The sequence below is a fragment of the Glycine max genome, chromosome 10 (genome assembly GCF_000004515.6).
Source record: "Glycine max cultivar Williams 82 chromosome 10, Glycine_max_v4.0, whole genome shotgun sequence".
NCBI classification, from domain to species: domain Eukaryota; kingdom Viridiplantae; phylum Streptophyta; class Magnoliopsida; order Fabales; family Fabaceae; genus Glycine; species Glycine max.
In genome coordinates this window covers 25,689,024-25,710,245 of record NC_038246.2, presented here as the reverse complement: position 1 = coordinate 25,710,245, position 21,222 = coordinate 25,689,024, and the positions used below count along the sequence as shown (strand labels likewise).

Sequence of the window (21,222 nt, the reverse complement as noted above, 5' to 3'; positions counted from 1 at the left end):
GGTTCGTTCTGCTTACAATCTCAAGAATTAATATCATCATTTATTATTTCACAGTGGAAGCCACAAAATCATTGAATTGTTACCAGGACAGTGGAAATTAGGTGTTAAAGGGTACAACTTGTACTCTTCTGACCCTCATTAATAAATTTGCTTTTTGAAAAAATAAAAAAGACCAAGCCATATGTTAAGATGACAAGAATTGAACGAGGAATTGCCCCAACACCTAGCACCTGTGCACTTTCTTGAATCTTTATATCCTGATAATCATGGCATACTATAGTATTCTCTTCATACTAGAATTTTGTGCCACCACAGGGCTTGGACTGCCGTTATTATAATATAAACAACAAATATCCAACATAACTAAATAAAAAAAGATAGTCTGCCAATTTAAAATGTATACTAATATCAGATTTAAAGGAGAAAAAAAACTAGCACATAAACATTGAAAAGATAAAAGTTCAAAAATAAAAATTTAAGCTTTCAGGAAATTTTGTGAATTACAAAGTTGACCTATGAGTTTCTCAATGTTAGGGTGGGCACCCTGTGTTGGCTTCGAGGGCAGCAACCTCCAAGAAGAAAAGGAAGACACAAGAGGTAAGGAAGGGAATATTATTTCTCATGTCCTGCTTCATTATTTACATAGCTACATATAGAGGAATTCCTCTTAACATAATTGGAAAATTCTATCCAAAAGGAATCTAATAACGGTTTCTGTTTTAATATGATTGCCTACGAGGGAGCAACCACTACAAGCAGGATTTGGGGCTAATTCTGGCAATTCTATCTTCCAATTCTGCCCCTTACACGTAGTCAGCCAGGTAAGCAGGCTTTACCACTCTTCTCTTGGTCCCTTCTCCTCTCTGCACCATTGATGTTGGTGCTTCCTGTGTTTTTGGCATCCTGGGCTTGCTCGTAACATCCTTGGCCCCTTGAAAATCCACCTTGTCCTCAAGGTGGTACTCCTGGCATAATTGGCGCCAATCCTCCCAAGATGTTTCATCAGGTGACAGTCCGTGCCATTGAACGAGCACTTCCCACGCTACTGGTGCTGACCCCGGAATTTCACGGCGACTAAGGATAGCAAGGGGAGTGATCACAGGTTGACCTTCTACGAATTGGTTAGGAAGAGAAGGGCACTCCGGCTGTGATGGTGGTCCCGAGAATGGTTTAAGCAGCAAGGAATGAAAGACTGAGTGTATCCTGGTACCCTCTGGGAGTTGCAACCTATATGTTGTGGCTCCAATACGTTCCAATACTGTAAAAGGGCCATAGAAGCGCTTAGCTAGTTTCTCCGTCCGTGTTGCAGAGCCTTTGGCAGTGGACTGACAATATGGTCAAAGTTTGACCAGGACCCAATCATTGGGTTGATAGACCACGTCTCTACGCTTGGCATCAACATATTTCTTCATTGATTCTTGGGCCTTAACAAGTTTCTTGCGTATCGCCTGAAACGTCATCTCCCTGTCCACCAACAATGCATCCACTGCATCAATCTTAGAGGTTCTGGCGAGATACTCTGGGAACGTGAACAATTTTCGGCCATACGTGATCTCATATGGGGTGGAACCCGTGCTTGCAGACCATGCAGAATTATGAGACCATTCCACCCAAGGAAGATAATTGCCCCATGTACTCTGTCGGCTATGCACAAAGGCTCTCAAGTATTGCTCGATGTCACAATTCAGCACTTCAGTCTGACCATCACTCTGAGGATGGTAAGCTGAGCTTAACCGCAACAGAGTCCCACTCAAACGAAAGAGTTCGTGCCAAAATTGGCTTATAAATAGCGGGTCATGATCGGAAACGAGGCTGTGAGGCAAACCATGGAGTTTGACCACAGTGTTCATGAAGAGAGACGCTACCATATTAGCCGTGTGCGCCGTGGGTAACATCCCCAAGTGAATACCTTTCGAAAAACGGTCCACCACCCCCAGTATGACCGTATTCCCTTTATATGCCGGCAGCCCAACAATGAAGTCTAGAGATAAATCATCCCACGGTCGATATGGGATGGGTAACGGACATAACAGCCCCGCCATTTTCTTAGCTTCGTATTTTGTGACTTGGCAATCTTTGCAATTGGCCACGAATCGAGCAACATCTTCCCGGAGTCGAGGCCAATAGAAATTTTCAGTCAAACAAGCTGTGGTCTTGGTGACCCCTGCATGGAATTCCTGCAAAAGAGTCGTGATGATTGGTAAATCATGAGGAATCCAAAATGCGATTCTTGTGTAAAACAAGGTCCTAGGTAACTGAAAAATCTGTGTAATTGTGAGGGGCCCGTAGAATATTTCGGCGGAGTTGACCATACTCCTCATTTGTGTTCAATTGAGCTCGCAACTCCTAAAGAAAGGATAGCCAAGGGACTGAAAGTAGCATTGCCATCGAAGGTTGTTGTTCAGGTAATCTGGATAAAGCATCAGCTGCTTGATTGCTGGCACCGGCATGATATTGGATATCGTAATCATAACCCATTAATCTAGCCATGTACATATGTTGTTCTGGAGTTTGAATCACTTGGCCCAGCAACTCCATGAGGCTACGGTGGTCTGTGATGATCGTGAAATGATGGCCAAGCAAATACTGGCGCCACTTACGCACCGCCGTGGTAATCGCACATAGTTCCCACACATACGTGGATAACCGCAAAAGCTTGGAAGTAAATGGCTTGCTAAAGAAAGCAAGGGGGTGTCCGTTTTGGGATAGGACAGCACCCATGCCCACTCTTGATGCGTCTGTCTCGAGAGTGAACGGCTTGCTAAAGTCCGGTAAGGCTAATACCGGCGCGAAGGACAGTGATTCTTTAAGACACCCGAAGGCGGCCTGAGCTGATGGGGACCATTGAAAGGGATCCATGGTTGTCGCCTTGACCAGAGGAGCAGCAATGGTTGCATAACCATGGATAAATCTTCGATAGAACCTTGCAAGGCCAAGGAAGCTTCGTAATGCCTTCGTGGAGCGCAGTGTAGGCCACTGTTGAATCACGGTGACCTTTGAGGCCACAGGCTCCACCCCTCGCCGCAAGACGACGTGTCCCAAGTATTCCACCTGAGACTGAGCAAAAGAACACTTAGAAAGCTTCAACACAAATTGGTTCTGGAGCAATACCTGAAATGTGATCTCGAGATGATGAAGATGGTCTTCGAAAGAGGTACTGTACACCAGAATATCGTCGAAGAAGACGATAATGAATTTGCGTAAAAACGGCCCAAACAGAGTGTTCATCGTCGCCTGAAAAGAGGATGGTGCATTGCATAACCCAAATGACATTACTTTGAATTCGTAATGGCCGTGATGGGTTCGAAAAGCTGTTTTCGGGATATCGGCCTCGTGCATGTGAATTTGATGGTATCCTTGTAACAAATCCAATTTGGAAAAATAGCAGGCGCCACCCAATTCATCAAGAAGCTCGTCAATTGTTGGGATGAGGAATCTATCCTTAACCATAACTGCATTCAGAGCTCTGTAATCAACACAGAACCTCCAAGTACCATCTTGTTTCCTTACCAACAAAACCGGAGACAAAAATGAGCTTGAACTAGGTTGAATGAGGCCTTTTTGAAGCATTGTGTCAACTTGGAGTTCAATTTCTTGCTTTTGAAAATGTGGGTACCGGTAAGGGCGAACATTAACCGGGGTAGTCTGTGGGAGCAAATGGATATGATGGTCTGTGCTTCTCGCCGGTGGCATTGAGTGTGGTGATTGAAACAGGGCCTCAAATTTGGTAAGCAAAGCCTGGAGTTCCTTGGGAAGGATCGAAGTGTCTACGGGTTTAGTCTCTGGTGAGAGCATTGTAATCTGAAAACAAAGGCCATCACCTTGACGTTTGTATATGCGGCAAAACTGCGGTGAGGAAAGCAACCGGAGATGAGCATCATTGTCCCCTTTCAATTCTACGAGACGTCCTTGATGGAAGAATTGCATGCTCAAAGTGTTATAATCGGTGAGCATAGGGCCTAACGACTTGATCCACTACACCCCCAGCACGATGTTGGCCCCCGATATCAGAAGTACATGAAGGTCCACGAGGAATTGGACTAACTGAATTTCCACCGTAATCTCAGTACAAAACGCAACGTTTCTGGCACGACGTGGCACGCTAAAGAGTTGAGACTTATTTGGGCCTGGACCGGGTCAGTTAAAATAGATGGGGTGTGAGGCGAAATTGGGTTGGGTGATTCAGGTTGTGGGTTAGGGGGTTCTATATCAGCATCAGAGGGGTCTTCCCCTTCCGCGAGGAAAAGAAATACCCTGGAGGCACAACGGTGACCTCTATGGTATTTCTCATCACACGTAAAGTAGAGGCCACGCTCATGCATGGAAGCGATTTCGTCCGGCGATAAGCGCTTCATGGTGGGTGGTGGGGGGCGAGGGGGTAGGGAGAGAAGAGGAACTGATGGTGGGTGGGTTATGGAAGGGGTTGAGGGTTTGGGTGAGGGTGGAGGGTTGCGGAACGAGGGCTGGGTCGAGAGAAAGGGTGGTCGTGGGCGAGGTGAGGGGCGGGTGTCCAAAATTTTGTCCTCCTGCAGTCGTGCAAGCCCAGCGGCTTGGGAAATTGTCAATGGCTGCAACGCCTGAACCTCCCGACGAATGTCCGGCGAGAGGCCGGAGATGAAGCATCGGAGGAGAAAGGGAGCAGGGAGGCCGATAACATGGTTGGCAAGCTCCTCGAACTCTGACAAGTAAGCACTGACTGTGCCCTTCTGAGTGAGTTTAAATAACGCGCCGGTGGGGTCTTCATATTGTGAGGGGGCAAAGCGGGTCTGTAAGGCCTGCAAGAACACCGGCCATGAGGTCAGCTGGCCATTACTGGTCATCCATTGGAACCAGGTGAGGACCTTGCTTTCCTTATAAAAGGAAGCTATGGTTAACCTTTCGTGGGCTGGGGTATCATGATATTCAAAGAACTGGTTGATCTTAAAGATCCAACCAGAAGGGTCCTTGCCATCAAAGTAGTGAACATCTAATTTCATCTTGTGAATGGATGCAGGGGCTGAGAAGACGGTGTGGGAGATGAATTTGGTTGGTAAAGAGGGGGTAACCACATAAGGAGTTCATCAATCTTCGCGGTCATGGTGTATTGGAGTTGGGTAAGGCGGAGGAGGGCATCCTCGAGCTTGTTGGAGGACCCTGAAGGGTTGTTGTGGTAAGGCATCAACGAGAGCACCCAATTGTTAGGGTGGGCACCCTGTGCTGGCTTCGAGGGCAGCAACCTCCAAGAAGAAAAGGAAGACACAAGAGGTAAGGAAGGGAATATTATTTCTCATGTCCTGCTTCATTATTTACATAGCTATATATAGAGGAATTCCTCTTAACAGAATTGTAAAATTCTATCCAAAAGGAATCTAATAACGGTTTCCGTTTTAATATGATTGCCTACGAGGGAGCAACCACTACAAGCAGGATTTGGGGCTGATTCTGGCAATTCTATCTTTCAATTCTGCCCCTTACACGTAGTCAGCCAGGTAAGCAGGCTTTACCACTCTTCTCTTGGTCCCTTCTCCTCTCTGCACCATTGATGTTGGTGCTTCTTGTGTTTCTGGCATCCTGGGCTTGCTCGTAACACTCAACTTATTGCTAGAAGCTTCACATATCACAAGCAAATCCTAAATCTTACATTTTAATATATAATTGCTTACCATGTCATTTATTTATTTATTTATTTTTGGGTAAAGAAATGGGAGCAAATATCCAAGGATTGTAGGGAAAATGCAGTAGATACCTGAATTGGGCAAATTGAAGGTAGTGATATGGAGTTTCGAGCTTCCACCTCGGGATAAACTGGGAAGCTGCACACATACTTCATTAGCTGATAAGTGACAAACTTATTGTGAGGTACATGGGCAGAAAACAGATATCTTTACCAAGTTGTGAACATACATCAGTTTTTTGGTACAATGGCAACAATGAGGTTTAAACCTAAGACTTTATGCAAATACTGAAATTCCCCACCACTAGGTCGACTCCAGTGGGTTCATGAATGAAACATGAATCAGATTTGCACGACCATAGATGAAGCTAACCAATGAATAAAATGAATGAAATGGCCTTAGAAATTTTCTTTGCACGACCATTATCACACCCAAAGTGTCATACCTGAGCCAATCCCATCCCAAAAGCATATTTTGCAAGAGCTTTTAGACGAGCAAGTGAAAGCTCTAAACCCATCTCAAACAGCTGAAAAGAAACAAACATACTTCAGAGTAATTATACAACATGTTTATCAGAAATTTTGGTGTGGATTATCACCATGAAAATAATATAGGTTATTCATACTTATATTTTAGAATTTTAAAAGGTTCTTCCATAATCTGCAATCATATTTTAATGTGCATGATACCTTATCATACAACAAATATGAACATGAAAGCGATTAGGATCAAACAATGTTACTGTTGATTTTTTTTTAAGAAAAAGATTAATAAATATGAATTTCAGGAGCTTTTAGAAAATAAAAGCTGTCAATACAGTAAATATTATGGCATTCACTTGAATTAAGAATTTTCATGAAATGGAGTAATAAAAAAAGGCTAATACCTAGGAGTTTTGGATTGTTAGTTTTTACAAAATAGAGCAATAACATGCTAAAATATGTTTATAAATCAAAGTTTCAATGCTTCATTTGAGGGTGACAAACAAATGGGGAAAAAACGAAAAGAAAATAACCAGAGTAGCTGCAATGATGTATCTTACCAAGAAAAGGATCCCCCATTCCGATAAAGCTTTGACATTTGTAAGGTTTCTAATTAAACCAAACTGATTCAGTACCACACCAGCACAGAAGAAACCAAGTATCTAAAAATAACAACCATTAAATTTATTTCAATTATTAATATAAGAAAGTAAATTGATAACACTGTGTAATTCTACTATGATCTGTGTGAGATTCAACATGCATATTTAAATATTAAGTAGCTTAAGATATTTATATTTAAAATTTAAAATCAATTCAAACTAATTTATGCAGTACAACAATTAGTTTCAAATTTCAATCAACTACAAATCTAGACTTTTCCATGATGGAACATTGAGAGGAGACCTTTTAAAGAAATTTTCTGACACACAAGTCCTATGAAATATCCCATGACTAGCACCATGTGGTAGTAGTGCCACTTGCTTTTTAACTGAATAAAGCATGAAAATAGAATTTCTATAAACTCGTGAAATGGCATGGGAGTAACCCGGACTCTTAAGAACGAGCAACAACTTTCTTAATATGGATTAGATTATGCAACAAGCTGATTTTACTGTTTAACTAAGTCAATACTAAATTCCCAGTTCCTAGTTTCATAAGATTGAATGAGCCATGAGAGTATGGTTCGACTTGGATCTGCATAAATACAGTTTCAGATCTGTTCCAGATCCGATTGAATGAGCCATGAGTGTGAAAACTAGTTATGCTGTGAATATTGTGATCTAGCTGATCTGTCAATGTAATTAAACAAAACAAATAAAGTTAGTTATATTGTTTGTAGCAACAAAAATTAATGACGTGGTTATCAACTTACTTGCCTTTTTGGAATGGGCTAAAATATGTTTGCAATCCCTATTAAATACTCAAATTTTTTGTTTATTAACTAATAAAAATTTTCTTTCTTTTGTGTTTTATGATAAAATAACAATTTTGCTTTTAGTAATTGAAACTTTTGTTTAGTCCCTATAAATTAGAATTTTTTTTAATTGCAACACAGAACCGCAATGAAAGAAAGAGAGGCCTAAAGTGTGTGTTGTAAGTAGGTGATAGCATAATAGAGATACATAGTAGTACCGGGAAGAACTGATTCCATATGCTGGTCTTGACAAGACTCAAAGGGTGGTCCAGATGAGTGATACGTGATCTAGAAAGTAAGAGCCGAGTCTGAGTATGAGATTTTGCATCATCAATATCAAGAGCAGCAGAGTTGGAGTTGTACATCCTCTTCGTGATTTCTGACTGACTAGGCACAGAAACATTCAGGTGTGTGTGGATGGGGAAGCGAAGAGTAAGTATGAAGTAAGTAAGTTACAGGATTCGTGAGGAGGTCGTCTTTAAAATTTTTGTACTGGGACCTCTTTTCAATTGTGTAAGTAAGGGGAAAGGATAAATTAATCTGCAAAGGTACCTTCCTAGACAACTCTCCTCAATTGTGTAATTTTGTTACAGGGGTGTTAGAGGTATAAAACCTTGGCTAGATTTCTACCCAAATGCTTAGGAACAGGATGAATTAGTCCTTGAAGTAGGTAACTGTGAAGAATTTTACCCTCACATTTCTAACTCCAGATATCAACGATCCTTGTCCTTCAGCTCCTTTTTTCCCTTTCTTTCCTTTATCTTCAAATCATGATGTGCTGTTTCATTTGTCATATAATATGTCTGATCTAGGCTGGAAGTTAAAGAAGATGAAACTCTGTAGACTATTTTGACCTCATGCAAGTGAAAGAATGAAAGCAGAACAGTTTAGCAGTATTACAGTGTCAAAGCTATTATTGCTAGCACAATCCAGGAAAGCATGTACTGTACTAGTCACAAAATATGACATAAGAAATAGTTAAAAAAGAATTTGGTGAAGAATTTTTCGTTCTTCTAATTCAACTTATAAATATTGCAGTTAAACTAGCATTTTTTTTTTCCAAAAGCTATTCCATCTGAATTATATGTACCAAATGAAATTTATTGCTTCTTAAAATGTAGGATGTCATTATCTTTTAAATTTAAATATATGAAAAATGTCCTTAAACTAGCTGTTTTATTTCTGCTAACTTAATCTCAAGATGCTAAGATATTCATGGGAACAAATCAACAAAATACATTCAAAACTATTCATGTAAATGATTTATCAGTTTGTGAATTGATAGATGGATTGTGAATTATGATAAACGGCACAATTAACATTTAAATAGCAGGGAAATAAACTACAACTTCACAAGACAAAGAAGGACACGAGTTGTATCCTTTAATCAGCAGATTGAGGACAAATTAAAGTGAAAATCTGATTCAAATTCAGAGCAACATACTTTTCTCCATGTGAACGACAAAGCTGCAAGGAAAATGAATGAAAAGTACTGATAGTAAGTTCTTTAGCTGTTGCCTTCCCAACTATAGCTTCTATACGTTCTCTCATTTCAGAAGCAGCTGCTGTAGTAAATGTCATTGCAAGAATGTTTGATGGACTAATGCCCTGCTCGTATTTAGCAGAAAATAGAAATTACAAACAATATATTGAGCAACAACATTTAGCGGGTAGGGATCAAAGATAAGTAAGTAAAAAGTATCTATCTCTTAGGCACAATTATTTTGCATCACCTCATTGAGCAGCATCAATACACGCCCTACCATCGTTGATGTCTGGTATAAATTAAAAAAAAAAAAATCAGCTCCAATATGAAAATAAAAAACACAAAGGTAAAAGAAAATGTTAACATGCAATGGACCAAGAAGGTCCCTAAAGTAGAAGAATACCTTTCCACTTCCTGGACCAGCTCAATCATTAAAGGGGTTGAAATATCAGTGCAAGCTGCTTCTCTTTGCCTGTCATTTAAAGACTTTAAGTATTTCAAATATTCCTCAAGCATGGTGCTATTGAGTAAATGTCGCCAGCTTGAATCCACTTCGTCTTCTCTGTAAACAACATCACTGGCACTCTTGATTCTGCAAACAACAGCAGATTATGGACTTTTGAATAACGAAATTTACTTATGCACTGATAAATAACTTTGTTTATTTCTTTCATGAGACTCGATTTGAAAATGCACTTATAATTAAACATAAAATCACATTTGAGAAAATGCATCAAATTACCCTCTTTAGCTGATAATTAAACATAACTTTGTTTGATGATTTTCTGAAGCTGAGAACAATAAATACCTCTTTAGCTGCAGAAGACAAGTGTCTGATTGCGGAGAAGGTAGTGGAGGTTCAATAGAAGTGTTTGGAAGTGGTTTGGTGTTTGCACGTTCACTTCTCTCCCCTCCCCTCCTGCAATTACCCAAGCGATCTCTCTCTCTATTACCTAATCTATCAATCACTTGTTTCATATCATGAAACGCTCAAATGACGTCGCTGCTCCCGTCTCAACCGCCAAGCCAATGTTCTTAACCAAAACCCAACACGAGTAATTGGCTCTCCAGCGTCGCCAGGAAGACGTTGCTGACCAGAAGCGATGCTAGGAACAGCTCCTCTCCCACAACCACTCCTCCAATCCCAAACCCTCCTCTAACCGTGACAGAGACCACCTAGACCGGGACAGAGACAGAGAACGCGTGCGAGCGCGAGAGGGCACGTGAAGCCAAATGCCGCAACAGAGAGAGGGAGCACGACGTGAACTCCCTTTACCAGATCCCCCATGAGGCCCACCTCCTCTTCGGCTGCAGCTTTCGAGCTGGTATGGACCGCCATGAGCAGAAGAAGCTCGTCGCCAAGAATGGCAAGGATATGTGCGACCAAATCCGCAAGAAAGACGACATCATGGAGAAGCCCGAAGAGGCCGACACCCAGCGCCACAAGGAGGGCTCCGCCGAACTATACGACACCTTCGACATACGCATCGACCAACATTGGAGCGAGAAGAAGCTCGAGGAGATGACCAAAGGGATTGCCTTAAGGGTCGAGCTTGAGTTGTGGCTACCTCTCGCTGCACATATAGGGCTTTTATTTTTTTTTTCAACGGAATTAAGCGGTTTTTTTTTATTAAAATCCATCGTAAATTTTATTAGACATTCTAAGGCAGTTTTCAGTAACCATCTTAGAATGTGCATTGTAAAAGGCATTTTTCATTACAATAATTACAAAAATGTCACCGTTTAATCTTCTAAGGCGATTCCAAAAGAACTGTCGTAGGATAGGTGTCCTAAAAAATTATATTTCTAGTAGTGTTGGTCTATTTGGTTATATAGGAACAATACTGTTTTTAAACAGGAAGTTCCTATTCCTAAATTTGAATGTGTGAGAGTTAATTATATGTAGATGAAGAATTTTTCCTTTTTTATTGAATGTTCCATGAATCCATTGAAATGTTTGAAAGGATTGTAGGATGGATATTGGAAGAAAAGAGGAAGTACTTTGGTATACAAAAATGTCAACTCAGTATGAAGACCACAGGAAGTGATGCTATAATGTTGTAGAGTGGACTATGAAAGGAATGAGCAGAATTATATATGCTAACTTTAAGTATACAGCTATTTAATAATTATGTAGGATATTGTGCCAACGTGTGTATGACGTAGTTGGGTAAAATGATTGTTGGGTAAAACTGGAGGACTAGGGACTGTTTAATAGAGACAGAGTATGCGCATTATTTGGACAGTTTTAGTGCAGAGGGGCTGGGACAGGTGGCAAGATTATGCAAATGATTTGTTTTGAGAAATATAAGAAAAAAATAAACTAAACTAAAACACATTAATGTGTGACAAGAACAAATTAATTTTTTTGAAACAAATCAAATACTTGGACTTTGCTACCACCTTTAGGCAAATTGGACAAATGGACCTGGATTTCTTTGCAGCCATGGAAACCTGCTAAACAAAACAGAGGGAAAGTGTAAAATAATTAGATAAAGAATCTTAGATGAACGAGAATGATAGGATATAATCTAGCACTATGTTTGAAGGGGCTGCAATATATATTGTAGTATTTATATGACAAGGGGTTCTATGTTTTGACATGGATATATGGAAAAATTTTTGAGTTGGAGCAATGTACTTGTTAGTTAGGGTCTGTGTCTTTTTATATGGTTGAGGTACCTCTTGTCAATTCATATAATGAAAGCAAGACCAGTAGTCATTGATAGCAATTCCCGGGTTGCTATGAAAATCACAGGGATCCCAATTAGATTTGCAATATAGGGCATAATGACCTAGGTCATTTCTCAAAGACACAATTTATAAAGCATACAAGGGGGATTTTTGTTGATATGCAAAATTCAAACAGAACAAAATACAATCAAGCTGAAAATAAGAAACAGATTCAGAAAATTATCAACCCGAGGATCCAATTCTGAAGGAAAAATTATGACAGTTCCAACAATGAAATGCAAATCTGTGATCCTGAAAAACCAATATGAATTCATAATATCATCATCTCACATTCATTAATTGATGAAAACTAACAACATAATCATATTCTCAAATTATCATGAATTTAGGCACAAAATAGCATTGTCATTGGCGACCAATCCATCACCTCAGTTGGATTAATCAATCCTAATCCTAATGATATCAATCTACTTACGGATCATCTTAAAAATAGGTAAAGTGAACAATGAGGAAGTTGATGACCATGTCAATGAGCCTTCCTCAATTGCAAATGATGTTTGAAATAACTGGACCTTGAAAGGTTTATATCACTAACTTAATTTCTAAAATCTGACCATAATCTTAAATTAAATTCAGAAATTGAAATTAGAAAAGTGAAGAGAACATGTGCAAATTCGAAAATTAAGAAAGGGGAACTCATTTTATCATCACTCTTGAAATCCTTGAGTTGAACTCGAATTTAGCCCTCCATTGAAGGGATCAAAACAACAAAAATTAAGAACATAGGAGAAAGGTAGAAGAAGCAATAAGAAGAAAAGAGAGAGGGAAAAGAGAAAAACCTTTAATTCTGAAATTTAGAGAATGTAAAAGTATCTCTACAAAATAAGTGTAATTTGTTGAGATGCACGTACGTATGACTCATATAATCTGGAAAAGGCACATTGAAATTATCTTGGAAACAAGATACTTCAGTGTTGTATATAAATGGCATGCCTTTTAATTCAATTTTTTTTCTCAAATAAATGAAATCCTACCAATGCTATACCTGCATTTTTTGCAGCAAATTAGTATACTTGTCAGGTGTGTTTTTATCAGAACTTAGGTAACATAAAGCTTCCCTAGTGTTGAAAATTGAGGCAAGATAACATGCACAACTCAGTATTTTAGGGTTGAAAGTAATTTGTTTTGATACAGTTGACTGTAACAGCCTTTGTAATTCTTGGCTGATGGGTCACATTTAGTGGCCGCTATAATAAATCTTTCGTCTTTGCCGATAAAAAAAAAACAGACTCTTAAATAAAAAAATAAAATAAATATTTTTTTTATTCTTGATGAGAAATAAGTATTTAATTAAAAATTAATATTAAATATAAGAAATATTTATTATATTTATTAATATATAAGAAATATTTAATACATTTATTAATGGCTGGATTGTTAAGAAGGAGGAAAATTTTCTTGGATGGATCGCTCCTGCTAACAAAAAAAATTAACAATTAACATTTGCTGATAAAAAAATATTAAATACTTATTAAAAATATTAAATATAATAAGTATTATATGTTAAACATAAGAAATATTTATTATGCTTATTAAAAATTTATTATAAATATTAAATACAATAAACACATACTAAATTAAGTTTTTGTTAAAATATAGTTATTATTGTCACACCCACGAATTCGTCATCATTCGATCTCTCCAACATCACAAATGACAACATGCATGTACCACTTTTGGTCCCTCATGTTGTGTCACGCCATTGTGGAGTGACCATTTTGGTTGCTTGAATTTTTAGGCTAAAATATATTTTTCGTCTCTATAAATATCAAAATATTCGAAATCCGTCCTTAAAAATTTTTGTCTTTTTTTCATTTTTGCAAAAGTTAAATGTTACTTTTTGGCTAAAAACGTATGTTTCGGTAAATTTAAACCTACGTGTTACTCCCTCATTGGTTGTATTAGAGCTACTCTCCTTGTGATTTTTTAGTGCAGTGGATGACATGTGAGTGATTTTTGACTTCTTAGTTGTTTCGTGTGCTTTTTGGTTGGGTTTTGTTGCAAAATTCTTAGTTCCATGATAGGGTTGCTTTTTGGTTGGCTTCTTAGGTTTCATCTCCCTTAAGGTGTTGGTGTTGGCTAATGGTAATATGTTGTTTGTGATTTAATGGAGTTAGAAGAAGATGGAGAAGTGGGTTCAAAAATTTGTGATGACCCAAAAATTATTTCTAAGTTTAAATGAAAAATATTAGGTTCAGATTTACCTAAACCTACATTCAAACAAAAAAAAATGAAAAATTTAAATGTTGTAAGAACAAAAATTAGATAAAAAAATATTAAAAATCAATTTTTTTTTATAAAGGTTGTTTCTTTGGAGGAGAGGAATGGAAAGACCTTAGATCTATTTTTACATAGATCTATTTTTAAGTTCACCATATTTGTTTTTGATAAAGGTTATGTCTTTGGTTTTGATAACAAAGAATGCTAGGAATGGAAAGAACTTAGACCTCAGATGTCTTTTGGTTTTGATAAAAGCTGTGTATTTTGACAATTTTTCAAAGTTCATCAAATCTTTTTTTTTCTTTAATTGATAAAAAGAGTCCTTTACATTTATTCTTCACTTGGTTTTGATTATTATATCTATTTTTTTTTCCTTCAACTGATTACCTGATTTTAAAACTATTATAAATTATAATTTAAAATTTGAAATGAATAATGTCGATTTTAAAGCAACAATTTTTTTTTAAAAAAATTTTAACTACCATGTCATGGCTCAACTAGGATATCATAATGACAAGGACCAAAATCAAAATTTTTAATATATGAAAGATAAAAAAACTACGGAATTTTTTACCTAGAAATAAAAATAAAATTCGATTATTTATCAACTAACAAGCCTTTTATCATTTATGTATTATTTGACTCTTCTTTCTAACTATCTAGTATTTGTCTCTTCTATTTTATTTATGTTCTTTTTGTCTATGCTATTTTAGGAATAACATCTAAAATAACAATAATAATATCAATAAAATTTGAATTATTGAAATTCATTTCTTGGATTATGAATAACATTGAATTCTGAAATGTAAATTCTAAAAATATGTAAACAAAATGAATCTTAAAATTAAAATTGTGGAAGTATGTTTTTACAAACTGATGGAATACAAATTCAATATTTTATTTATTTTTTATTTTACATTTTTGAAATTTAAGTTCTGAAAAATGAAATGACACGCCCAGATAAGGAAATTATTGAAAGAAGAAAAAACCTGGGAATCATGTGAATAGAATAAAGCAATTGCTATATATAAAATGATTTTTGCCAATTATTGGATCCGTCACTATAGAGAGATGAAACAAATAAAGTAGTATTTATAAAATAAAGACTTGGCCTAGCCAAATTCACGAACCATGAAAAGGAACCGATGGATATAGCTCTTTTTAGCAAATTATTGTACTAACCCAGTAAATAAAAGATAGAAAGTAAAACTATAAAAATGAAAATTATATAGAAAGAAGAGTTTAACTTTCATATATTGTTAGTACAAATATTTTAACATTGTTCATCATAAATTAATGTAGGTATGACTTTTGAAGTAGTGAATATAAAAGTTAATTATTTTTATCATACTTGACCGTGTATAATTTGGATAACAGTATAATTTTTTACATTATTAATGTATTTAATTTAATTCATATAAAGAAAAAGGACCAAATAATGGAAGTCAAAACTTTCAGTAGAGTGTAAATTGAGGAGGGAAGAAGAGGGAGAAAGAGAGTGAAGATGACAATCGTAGATGCCATAAAATCATTAGAAACAAATAATAATATTGACTAAGATCTTGGAAGATAGGAAAATTTGCTTCACTACTAGGATTTATCTTATTACATCAAAATTTTACTACGGATTTTGCAAAATAAAAACCATTTCTTGCAGACTTTCCTGTGGATTTAAATTTGCAGGAAATTCGTTCATGGATAACAAGAAGCTGCCAATTTTTCAATCGGCAAGAATGTTTCCTTAAAAAATCAGCATTAAACTTTCCTACCAATTTTAAAATTCATAGTTTACTTTTCCGGCAGATCAGATTTAAATCCACAGGAAATTCCACGATTTTTCTTTGGGAATTTAAAAAAAAATAATAACAAATAGTTTCAAAAATTTCTAAAATATTTGTATAAATTTATTTTATAATATCTTGAAATTTTTATTTTATTCATAAAACTATAATAAAATATAAACAATAAATTATATTATAATGTTTTGGTTTAGCTTATAAATTACATATAAACATGACACAACTTTTTATAAACTTGATTTTAGGTTATTATTTCATCATTTTTGTAATTAATGTTTGTAGTGAGTTTTAAATCTTAAATATTGTATTATTTTATTTTTATATTAAGATTTAGTTATGCTTTTATTTATGTTATTTTATTTGTTTAATAATTTTATTGGGTAATGTATTTTTTCATTTTAGGATATAATTTATCTTTTAATGGATTTTTAAAATTATCTTAGGTTTAATATATCAGTAAGTCTCTAAAATTTTTGGGAATGTTTAACTAGGTCTCCAAAATTAAGAAAAAAATTGTAATTGGGATTGATCGTGTAAATTTTTTTTAAATGCATAGGTTCATAGAATTAGTGTAGGACGCTTTGAAACTAGTAAGAAAATATGAATTTGTGACGGTCTTAATAACTCTAAGATCCAGTTACAAAAATTATGCTAAGATATACAGTGTTGATTTTTTTTATCGTGTTAAATACTTGTTCCCTAATAAGTTTTTCTGGTTTCATCCCTGATAGGAAGAGTGTAAGCTATTCAGAGGACCAAGAAAAGAGTTGGGTTATTGAGAGCATACAGTATGCAATTGCATAGATTATTGAGTTTTATAGTTGGAATAAAAATAGGACCATTCATAAGCTAATCCAAACAGGACCATGTCACCTACAATATTTGTTTCTATTCTTGTTTCCTTTGAATTGTTGTTGCAGTTACATAAACTTAACAACAACCGCCTTGCTTAAACTAAGCTAGATCTCTTGCTGAAATGTAAAGGGTATGAGATAAAGTTTAAATACAAAAGTAAATATACATGTAAAAATAAAGGAAAAACAAATACAATTTGATTCATTTTTTTAAACAACGTAAATGCAATTTTTTATAAATAAAATTATATATATGCTGCTAAATTCTAGTCTCACCTTTGTTTTACCCAACTTTCGGGTCAATAATTAACACTACTAGAAAAAGCGCTTTCTATATCGGTTGTTTTTGACATACTACATTGTAGTGTGTGTCGTAAAAAGTAGGTGGGCCTACGACGATGGTTCAGGGAGACCGTCTTAGAATATCAATACATTCTAAGACGGGTGTCTTGAGGGGACCGTCTTAGAATATATTACTTTCTACATTGTTTTTACGTAGAACTGCCTTAGAAAGTATTGTTTTCTACATCGGTTCTATCTAGAACCGCCTTAGAAAATATTACATTCTAAGATGGGTGTCTTGAGGAGACCGTCTTAAAATATATTGCTTTCTACATGAGTTCTACGTAAAATCACCTTAGAAATTATTACATTCTAAGACGGGTGTCTAGAGAGGACCGTCTTAGAAATAGTTCTTTCTACATCGGTTCTTTGAAGAACCACTTTAGAAGGATTTTTTTTAATTCTCTTTTTTCTATCTCATTTATTTTTGTTGAGGCTAATTCGTTAAGCCTTAATCATTGCAATTCTGTATACAAAACAATCAATTAAACACATAAAAATAGGCAAAAAGATAATGAATTACCAATGATGGATTAATAAATATAAATAACAATAAGATGTTGTATTAAAAAAAAAACCCACAGTTCATCCAAAATATCCAAATTATACCTGAATCAACAGATCTAACAGCAAGCTCAAGATAATCTTGAAGAATTGGATCCTCAAGCAAAGGTGCTACAAAACACAGTTTCTACATCGGTGGAAAACAACATTCTACATCGGTGGTCAATCGATGTTGAATAGGATGTCGTTGAAAGTTAAAAGTTTCAACATCGGTCCCCAAACCACCGTCGTAGAAAGACAACATTTTCTACATCGGGCCTAATGTACCAACCTTCTTTGAAAAGTATTTATTGAATACGTTGTTGACGTCATCAACGACTTAGAAAATATGTTATCTATGTTGATGCTGATGTCATGCCCGTTGTTGAACATCACAGTTTTTACAATAATGCTATCCTGACCACCGATGTAGAAATTAGACCTGCTACATCGATGTTATATTCGTGAATGATGTAAAAAAAGTGATTTTCCACATCGGTGCTCACTTAAGGACTGATGTAGAAATATTTTATTTCTAAGACGGTGCTGCATCAGCGCCGTCATAGAAATAAGATATTTCTACATCAGTCCTTAAGTGAGCACCGTTGTTAAATATTTAATAACCTGCAATTAAAAATTGATTAATTAATGATCATTTTTTATATTTTCAATATTATCAATATTGCTAATAATCAATAAATATTATTATATAATATGAAAATCAGTATTTATATTTACAATATTATCTATATTGTAATTAATATTAATGGTAAAATTTATTTAATAAATAAATATTTAAATGATAGATTGAATAAAAATAAGAGGTTTATGTATTATTTATATTTAATCTATCATTTAAATATTAATTATTAAATTAAATTTTAATATTAATTACAATAGATTAAGAAAATAAATTTTACTATTAATTACAACAGATTAAGAAAATTGAATTCTAAAAGAAATTTTAATAAAAATTACAACAGATTAAGATAATTTAAATTAATTTTATAAAAGTTTCACTTTAAAACGAATGCAATCTGAATCTAATTCCTGACAACTTGGGCAGCATGACATGCCTAAAAGGGAAAAAGAAATTGAAGTTCATTTAGGATTAGGGTAATTGAGTCATTCAAGGCCATGTGCCATTTACTTAATACTTAGAAAGAAAAAATAAGACTCTAAAAGAAAAATATGACAAATCATGTTAAGCAACAAAAAGATTATATACTTACAAAAGTGGCTTTGTAATGTAGTCTCCAGCCTCTTCTTCATCCACACAAAAGTGGCCGTGGCACTTGCTACCTGCACATTCGTGCAAGTGTTTTTCAAAGGTAAATAGGGGAGAAAGTGTTTTTCTTTTCCTGTTATAAAAAAGGTATTTTCAAAAACCATGAAAAGAAATACACATATAAGGATCTAAGTGCCCTTATGAAAGAAATGAAGTACTCATAATTCAAGCAAGAGAACCCAATTGGGTAAGTAATTCAACATGCAAAATCCAAGAAAAAAAGACCCAAGCAAGAGAATCCAATTGGTGCCAGGTTGCTGCTACTACCACTCTTTAAGAGAAAATGTTCAAACAATGAATAATATCACAATATATAGGATTCATACTGAAGAGGCCAAAGTATAATATTGTACGGTGACAAACTTATATTGTAATAATTTGACAAGATTTATTTGCATCTCAAGTAATATATAATTGTAAAGAAGTGGAATCAATTAAAAGAGTTCTGATGCTATATTAGTCCATCCGAATGTCACAACATATGCCTACACCAAATATGAAATATAGATTAAATATGAATTATCTATCTTACAATTCAAGAGCAATAATATCTTATGCACAATAAAATAGATGTTTCCTGCCAGTAGTTAATACATGTAATGCAAAGTAGTAGTAAATAAAACAACTATTTATGGACCATTGAAAGAACACAGACGCATATAGACTCAAAACCGTAAGAAAGTTGTCCAGTCTTGCAACAAATCAGAAATTAAAACTCACTGAAGCTAACATGAATAGAATAACTGTGAGAATCAAAGGTGAAAAAATTATCCATACCTAGTGAATGGGAAAAAGATAGCCTTGAATAAGCTTGCATTCTACTCCATAAATATATACCAGAGGACAAAATAAATTTCTACAAATTGCTTTATTATCCTTATTCTTACCAAAACCTTCATGAATCATTTAAGATAAATTTCTACAAATTAAAAGGGAATATTGGAATAAAATATTTTCAAAGCTTGGTCGCAAATCCTCATCCATGTTGTAACAAAAAAAAAAATCCTCATCCATGCATCTCTGAGAAATAACAGTTTTCCCAACTTCTTTCTAGGTTTCAGCTCATAATTTTTATGCACACTGATAGATTAAGAATTTGAGGTACAATAACAGAAAAATAAACAATGGAAATTTAAGCAAATGTCAAGAGAAAATATTGAACCAATTAGAAATTTATAACTATAAAACTTTTCTTACAGATAGAATTTGAAGTTTGCTGCTTCGACGAATATAGTAAAGTGATGAGGCGGCTCAGGCTTGGATGAATAGGAGCAGGCAATTCTTTTTTATGAAATACACTCATACTCCTGCATATGGCATTAACAGCAAGCATGAAATTCATCCACTATCTTTATAATTTAGCAGAGCTGGCAAAATCTGATGCATGTAAGAAGCAAACTTGAACAAAAATGACTTTCATGCAGCAAATCTTGAAACTAATTGAATTGGAATGTATTCAACAATGAACCTGCATCAATTATCATGATATCACAAGATTGGTTTTTAATATAGAATGCAATAAACATTTTAAAAATTATTATAAAGATAATGTGCCACTTGAAAGTGATACACTGCATGGACAAATACAGAGAAGTCACTAGTTACTGACATAAGCATGAAATTATTATTTTTTCTATAAATATGAATAATAGTAGCAAGTTTACAGTTATGAAGAACAAGTTAAGAAGTCAGGGGGGAAATAGACAGGCAAAACAACATTGAAAATGGAGGACGTTCAGAGTTTCCTTCCAGCAGAGAGAATGTTCTTAATCTTGAAGCCAGTTCAAGTGGAAGAGATTTTTACAAGCATAATCCATTAAACTACATTAAAGATGCAGTGCTGAAAAGGATGCAATGCTATAAAATTAAATAAAATATTTGTAAAAGAAAGTAGAAAGGATAATCTGGATAAAATGAAGACGATTTTCTGAGGCTGCAACAACACCCAGATAGCACCCCATTTTCAATTACTCACATTGCTTAGCATTTAATTTATAGAAGTAAAAACATCATATCAAAGCTAACGAACCTTATCTCGGTTGCTAAGCCAACCATCTCGCAGCTTCTTGTATGGGACTGTATTGATCATTCCTTGTTTTTCTCACATAAGGCATTCCTTGCTCACATCAGAGGTTAAGAAAAGACTAACTGAGCAAGATGCTTGCTCACATCAGAATTTCGTTAATATTCCGTATATCAACACAAGGCAGCATCTTATTAGATTAAAGGAATTCACATGTGATAAGAAATAGAAAAAGTATATTAGTTTATATATGTCAAACTAGTATGTGCACTTTATTGGATTCATGACCCTTAGGCAAAAAGTATGGGACTGTGTAGATCAATAACTCTTAATTGAGGCAACCTAGCTGCAAGATCCAAA

The 21,222-nt window shown here is 35.2% G+C and overlaps 1 long non-coding RNA gene across 1 annotated transcript; it reads right to left on the bottom strand.

Moving 5' to 3' along the window:
- Window positions 1–18,591: 18,591 nt before the first annotated feature.
- On the bottom strand, window positions 18,592–20,982 carry LOC121172928 (uncharacterized). Its single transcript, XR_005886835.1, has 3 exons — window positions 20,869–20,982; window positions 20,037–20,146; window positions 18,592–18,853 (listed from the first exon to the last, which is right to left on the bottom strand). It is a non-coding gene; the product is annotated as an uncharacterized lncRNA (long non-coding RNA).
- Between the last annotated feature and the right edge of the window lie 240 nt (window positions 20,983–21,222).